The sequence below is a fragment of the Anastrepha obliqua genome, chromosome 3 (genome assembly GCF_027943255.1).
Source record: "Anastrepha obliqua isolate idAnaObli1 chromosome 3, idAnaObli1_1.0, whole genome shotgun sequence".
Lineage (NCBI taxonomy): Eukaryota > Metazoa > Arthropoda > Insecta > Diptera > Tephritidae > Anastrepha > Anastrepha obliqua.
The window spans coordinates 141928271-141936313 of NC_072894.1; the positions used below are offsets into that span (position 1 = coordinate 141928271).

At 31.1% G+C, this 8043-nt stretch overlaps 1 long non-coding RNA gene across 1 annotated transcript; it reads right to left on the reverse strand.

Annotated features, from left to right (window-relative positions):
* Window positions 1–233: 233 nt before the first annotated feature.
* On the reverse strand, window positions 234–6938 carry LOC129240489 (uncharacterized). The gene is made up of 4 exons (XR_008582074.1): window positions 6747–6938; window positions 6570–6687; window positions 590–679; window positions 234–527 (listed from the first exon to the last, which is right to left on the reverse strand). It is a non-coding gene; the product is annotated as an uncharacterized LOC129240489 (long non-coding RNA).
* Between the last annotated feature and the right edge of the window lie 1105 nt (window positions 6939–8043).

The following is an 8043-nucleotide window of genomic DNA, read 5'->3' on the forward strand; positions in this document are numbered from 1 at the left end:
TTAAGGTAATCGTAAAGTTGTCGTAAGTGTCACGTTGTTGTATATCGTAAGCCTTGAACGGGTAAAAAAAAATTCTAGAGAGTACGGAAAGTACCCTACAAATCATATTGAAAATTTTAAAATAGTTGAAGAGATTGTTGGTTCTGGTTTCAAGTCCTCTCACCATTTATTTATTCGTTAGAAAATTTAAGGCATAGAAAAATACGACACTTACGAACCAGCTTATGGTCGAAGCGAAAAAAATTTATAACTAACGGCATCAAATCTACTTCTGAATTCAATTACAATTCTGGCACAATTGCGCTAATGCATCATGTCCCTTTTTTTGGAGTAGCTAAACAAAAAGCAAATACAAACATACATACATCCATATGTAAATATACTATCTTCTACAAAAAAATAAAACATTAATTGAAAATATTATGAAACTGAAGCCAGCTGCTTAAACCACATAAAAATAGGCGCTAGTCTAATGGATTACTGGCGGCGGCTATTCAATTTTCGTACGCTCGAAATCAACGGCATTGCTATCAGAGAAAAAATTTCATTACAAAAACTTAGATAAGATTTAATAACTTAATTTACTCACTTAAATTCTCTTGAATTCCAGTCCATTGTTGCTACTGATTTTTCGCCTTTTTGTTGTGATTTCTTTTCCTGCTGTATTTTTAATTCATATCTGCAGAAATAGTTCTTTTAATGATTTATTAATTTATAATATTTTATAGAAAATAAAAGCAAAGCAGAGCGAAAAGTAAGACTAACTACTGATAAGCTCTCACTTCAGTACTTATAGGGCACTTATGCGTGTATACATACATATATTTCAAATTACTATAAGTAAATTGCCAGCCATATGATTTAGAAATTTTATATTCGGTTTCATTAAATCAAACAAATTCAACTCGGCCATTAAATGGAACCTGATAATAAAGAATACAGTCACGATAACAAACTGTTATGTAAGCTCAGTCTACGGGATTTCCTGAATATTTTAATCACAAATAGATACGCTTACATATATAAATATAGTAAAAATATGCTCATATGCTAAGTATAAGAAAACAAAGCAATAAGCAATTAAAGCCAGTGAAAGTGTTGGCGAAATTTTAATTGATTGAAATTCTGATTTCAAATAATTATTTATACTTCAACTTTTGTTGTAGAAATTTAGTAAGAAGTTGTTGGTGGCGTGTCTACAAAGATATTTCCAGAAATAGTAGTTGCTTTGTACCAGTTAGAGTGTAACTAGTTTAAGCTGCTGTTGCCACATACAACAACATTTCGCTTATCAAATATACATATATTCTTTTATTGTGTTTATTTTTTGTATTTTAATAGATTTCATGTTTGTGATTCAGTTTTCGTATTTGTTGTTGTCAGTGCTACTCATTGTAAGAATTTCTCAACGCTGCCTTAATAACCTAAATCTCGTTTTCGCTTTTGCATTTGCTCACAAATGTTTGAAGTGCCTAATCGACAGCAATCGATTCAACAGGGTGCAGAAGATGCATCGAAAAATGGAAAACAAGGCACACAAAAACTAAATACAATTCAAAATATAAAATAAAGAAAAATTAAATTAAAGGAAATAAAATCAAATAGAATAAAGTGAGATACAATAAAAATAAATAAAAAAAGGTTAATGAAAGAAAAAACTAAAAATAAAATGAAAAACTAAATAAAATTTAATAAAGTAAAATACAATAAAAAAATAAATAAAATAAAGTAAAATTAAAGAAATGAAATAGTAAAAAAAATTAGAAAAATAAAACAAAAGAATAAAAATTAAACAGGCAAAATTCCCTATTCCCTATCGATCTGGCTCGCAAAGCGATTGCAGCGATTGCAGCGAAAGCAGCGACACGCATGAATGCTATATCGAAATGGAATAAGTATCTTGGCCATTCGGCCATACTGAACAGGAACACTGTTATCTCTTCCGACATAGACTATTATTTAAGTCTTCCATCAACACCCTTGCTATTCTCCTGTTCACTTCCAACTAGGGAAGAATGGAAGACAAATCTTACCGAAATCGACGGCCCTCTGATTATAGGTATATACAGGTGGTTGAAAACAAGACGGTAAAGTGGGATTTGGAATTTTTTCCAATTCCCCTCACATCAATCTATCATTTAAATTACCCGACTACTGTAGTGTATTCCAAGCGGAAGTATGCGCTATCTGGTATGCTGTGAAAACTATCTTAGAAAAGAGAATATCACTAGAGGATATCCGCTTTTTCACTGACAGTCAAGCGGCCGTTCGAGCACTCAGCTCCTCTTATACACACTCAGATGTGGTTCGATCCTGTCTCTTATCTCTTAATGAGATAAGTGTTCAGAATTCTGTCCTTATCTGGATACCGGACCACAGTGGATTCGAAGGTAACTGCAAAGCTGATGAGCTCGCGAGAGCTGGAGCTGCGCAATCAAATGTTAGTAACTTACCCACAATCCACATTCCGCTCTCAACATGTAAAATGATCATTGATCGAGAATTTCACAGCATTGCTGATCGGAGGTGGCGAGTGGAAACTATTTGCGTTACGACCAGACAAATCTGACCATCCTACAATCTGGAATAGACAAAAACCCTTATAAGTCTTTCGAAACACGAACTAAGGCATATAATATCTCATATCACCGGCCACTGCCTTTTGGGCACTCACGCACGTCGGCTCGGGGTTCCTCAAAACGACCTGTGCAGACACTGCGAGGACGAAGATGAGGAAGTATCGAGCAGGCATTTGCTGTGCAGTTGTCCCGGTCTAGCCAGAAGTCGACTCGCTCTTCTAGACTCTCCAACAATTGACAATCTTTCTGTACTCTCGAACCTGAAAATCGAATCTCTCTTTAAATTCTCGAAACGAATTAATATCTTTGACCAAAATCTACAATAAAAATCTCGGTTAGGTGGGGAAATCATATAACATAATGAGCTCTAGGGCAACACAACGGACCCAACTTGCGGTCTATGTGGCACTCCGATGCGGGGTCACCCCTAAACCGACCAACCAGCTAACCAAAATACAACAAAAAATAAATAAAATAAAGTAAAATTAAAGAAATAAAATAGTAAAAAAAATAAAAAAAATAAAACAAAAGAATAAAAATTAAACAGGCAAAATGAAATAAAGTGAAATCAAATAGAATAAAAGAAAATTAAAATAAAAAATAAAAAAGATAGTATGAAAGAAAGTGCCAATAAAATAAAAAATGAATGATATAAAATTGAATAAATCCAATTAAAATAAAAATAAAATGAAATATATAAATAAAAAATCAAAAATATAATCAAGTAAGGTGAAATAAAATGAAAGGAAATAAAATAAAATGAAAACATAAAAAATTAATTAAATTAAATTAAACTAAAAAATTTAAATAAATAAAAAACTTAAAATTAAGATATAAATTGAATAAAATGAATTAAAATTACAAAACACAGAAATAATGAAAATAAAATGAAATAAAAAATAAACAAATTTAAAATAAATTGAAATTTTAGATTTTTAGAAAAAATAAATGAGTAATGAATTATAGCAAAGGAAATAAAGCGAAATAAAATAAAATTAAAAATTTGAATAAAAAACAGTATAAATAAATAGGCATAAAATAAAAAAATTATATAAAATTGAATAAACCGAGTTAAAATACGAATAAAATAAAATGAAAATAAAATAAAATGAAAAAAAAATTAATTAAAAATTTTTAATAAATAAAAAATTTAAATTTAAGATTTAAATTAAAAAAAAATGAAATGAAATCACAAAATACAAAAATAATAAAATAAAATGGAATGAAATGGAATGAAAAATTAAAAAATAAATTAAATTAAAATAAATTAAAATTTTAGATTTTTAGAAAAAAATAAATAAGTAATGAATTAAACCAAATGAAATAAAGTGAAATAAAATCAAAAATAAAAATTTATTGTAATTAATTAAATTAAAATAAATATAATAAAACAAAATAAAATTTACTTAAACCAAATTAAATAAAATAAGAAAAAATAAATAAATAAGATAAAATGAAACAAAATTAAATGAAAGAAAATAAAATTAAATTTAATTAAATAAAAATAAAATAATGTGAACTAATATAAAATAAAAGGTAATTAAAAAAAAAATAAAAACGTAAAATAAAATAAGCAAAATTCAATTAAATGAAACAGTTCAATTAAATAAAAGTAAGCGAAATAAAATAATAAAAATTAAATAAAGTTTAATAAAATATTATAAAATGAAAGAAAAGAAATAAAATATAATAATATTATATAAAATAAAAGAACGTGAAATAAAATGAAATAACATAAAATAAAAAATGAGTAAATAAAAAGTGTGTTTTGTAAAAACGATATTCAAATAAATAACCGAAATAGAATTTTATGTTTCTCTGAAATTAATGTTTCTGGCTCCATCGAAACCAAGCCGTCCAACTATCATTTACCTCATAACATTTAAAAAAACTCTTACAGTTTATTACTTTTACAATAAAAGGTCCCCACATAGAGCACGGTCCTCGCAGTTTTCCAAATTTACCTACTTTCCTTGTTTATAAAAAAACAAAAAAAATTATTTATTCCTCAAACCCAAAACGTATCTTTTCCATCCCTACTCCCATCAATAGTCAGCGCATTATGTGCATTGTGGCTGCTAAAACAAAGAAAAATAGATAGTCAGACGTTGCATCAGTGGCGCCAGCCAGAGGAAGTGAGCAACAGCGGTAATAGCGCAGATACACCAAATTTAGCGAAGTCCTCAACCATCTGTGCGATCCTTCTGCCAGAAAAATGATAAATTCAGATGGCGCTCCAAGCAGTAGGAAGGCGTTGTTCTTAAGCAATGAAAGGTGGGCATTCCCACTATTTAGGACTGGTAGCGGTAGGCTAATCACCTACCCTGTCAGAAATCAAAATAGATTAATGAAACCAACGCAAGACTGAGTCTTGTCGAGGCCCTATACTCCCGAGAGGAGTGAACAAGGAAAAAAAGGTCTACACAGCTCATATAAGGTCTCCACAATCGGAATTTGCTTCAAAACTAACAAGAAAACTGGTAACATGGAGAGCTTTCTGCGTGTTTTACTTTTGGAGTAGTTGCACCAATTTACTAAATCAAAAAAAAAAAAAATCAAAAATAGCCAACGAAATCCTATAAAGCTGTATTTTTCTTCTACTTGATGAATAAGTTTTCCTCTGAGTACACCGCAATTATTTTTGCTGCAGCTCTATGTGCGCAAGCCTGTAGGAATGCATTTGTTCGTGAGTACTTTGCACTGTCTGTTGCATCTTTTCAACAATCACCTTTTGCTGGTCTATCGGCGCCAAAAACAATAAAAAAAACACATTTTTAAATACGGGGTTACAAATCAAACGTACCAGTTACTTATGTATGTATATAATAACAACACAAATAAAAAAAAATAAAATAAGTGAAAATTATAATACATATAAAGCAAGCAATGTAACATAACAAAGAAAATGCATGCAGAAAAAGCTGTTGCTGATGGTGAACATGCAAACCTCTGAAACTAATATAGGAAAAAGTTGGCAAAAGAAGCCATAGTAATGTAACGTATACGCACCAGACACCCAAACACAGACATATCCACGTACATACATACAAATAAGTAGATATGTATGGGTATGAAATCGCACAGGTGTCAAATATATGTAAGTAAATAAAAGTTACAGAGTACGTAATTTTAGGAAAATTTAAATTGACAAAAAAAAATAATCTCTTGGTGCCCCCTTTGGTGCTTACTTATAAATTAGAATGCCACAAATAAATTTAAAATTTTTCGCAACAGAAATCTTTTTGGTGCGAAATCAAAATTCCGGCATTGATAATGTAATATTAAGAAGCATGTGCCGATTCTTTAGATAAAATTTAAGAATTTCCGATATGAATAAGACGTGAAGTCACTTTGCTAATTTTCTAATTTACTGTTAAAATTTCGTGTGAATCTTAAACAGGCTTTCACAATGCAACGGATAGAGAAAAGGAAAGGAAATTAGCTTAATAAATATAGAGAAATTGGCGGCCGCTGCAGCCGAATGGGTTGGCGCGACTACCATTCGGGTGTGCGCAGGTTCGTATCTCCGTACTTGAAACAGCAAAAATATAGAAAAAGTTTTTTTTCCAACGGTGACCGCAGGCAGTGGCAAGCCTCCGAGTGCATTTTTGCCATGAAAAAGCTGCTCATAAAAATCATTTGCCATTCGGAGTCAACTTAAAACTGTAGATCCCTCCATTTGTGGAACAACATCCAGACGTACGGCACGAATAAGAGGAGGAGCTGGGCCAAACACCGGACAGAAGTGTGCGCGCCAATTATTTATTTTTATTTATTTTTCATTAGCTTAAAAATTCTGTAAAACTACAAAATATGTTTACTGGGTTGGATTATGCATACACTTGGCACATAACAATGCCTATATTTCTTTTTTTTAATAGTTTGTTACACCTTAATGCATATACATATAAGTAAAATTTTGCTGTGTTTTCTTTGCTTTCTATTATGTTTTATGCATTCGTTTATATGAATATGCATGGATGCGCTTACCTCTTTCTATGTATGTTTGTATGCATATTCGCACAGCGGGTAACCGGTTACTTGTACCCACTTTGATTTGTAGTTAAGTACTGCATTGCATGCTCGTAGGCAGTCATATTCTCGATTACTAGTAGGTATATTTTAATTTTTAATGCAGAATATAGTAAATTAAAGCGCACAACTCACCTGAAAACAACTAGTTGCGGGCTAGTTTGAAATGGCCCAGTTTACACGCAATTATCTAGCTTTCAACTAACTGTATGATAAGCACAAAGAAACCGCTTATTGATGCTTAGAACAACGGCATATTAAAAAAACTACCAAGTTTTCGCTATATGAAATTAGTCAAAATGGAAAGAAGCTAAACTCAGTGCATCTAGGACAGGCCTATTGAACAACTAATTTTAAAATAGTTCATTTTCCAAGAAAATAATTATATATATACGGACAAGTCTATATTTATGTTCTATACTTACATATATTGTTATTGTATCTTTCTTCAAGTAGGTTAGTTGTTTTTGCCATAAACTTGCTCAGTCATGACTAAATGCAATGAAAAGCGAAGAAAACTATACGCATGCACGTATGTATGTAGTTGCCTATGTGTAGGTGTAACATATTTAGTTATGCTTGTAAATATGCAAGCGATTGTTATTATTTGTTAAACGCTATTTGCGTTAAAAGGCACGTCATTATAACAGTTTCACATAAATATGTATGCAGTAACCAGCACGTGAACTCCAGCTGGAAAAAATCTATAGCACACAACAGCTGAGAGCAATTTTTATTTATGCATTATTATTGTCATTATTTTTCTTACGATGATAACATTTATTATTCAATTTCAAGTTTAGTAGTAACGCAGAAAATGCAGTCTCTCTTAGCAGCATAACTTTTTCTTACTCACAAATTATTCTTATCCGTTGTGTACACCAACTATCATAAATGCCTAAATATGCATATTTACAGTATTTGCTACTTTCATATTCTTATATGTACACACATATGTATGTCTGTATGTGTTGTTATTTCTGTGAAATCGTGTACCATATTTTTTCAAGCGATTTAATAGAGCTTAGCGTCTGATGAATCTGTATAGTCTTGTTGCCGTTTGTTGCCTTTTGTTATTGTTGCTGCGCCTCCACTATCAGCATAAACTCGGTTGGGTGAATAATATGTCAGACCTAATGCGTAAAAAACCAAGTCAGCAATTAGCAGATTTATTAGCGTTAAACTGAGAAAATAATCTAATTACTAAGAATGTTAGCCGTTGCTGGCGCCGTAATTAGGTTAAAGCGGCTGGCAGAGAAGGCCGAGGATTTTCGTGGAACTTTGAATGAAAGTTGAGTTGCCATTTATTGACTAAGTGAAAATACAAGCGAAAATATGATATCTATACAATGTCACTGTCTGTACGTTGTCCGCGCATCACTACGAAACGACAACACCAAATGACGTAAAAATTTTTATACATTCATATTTT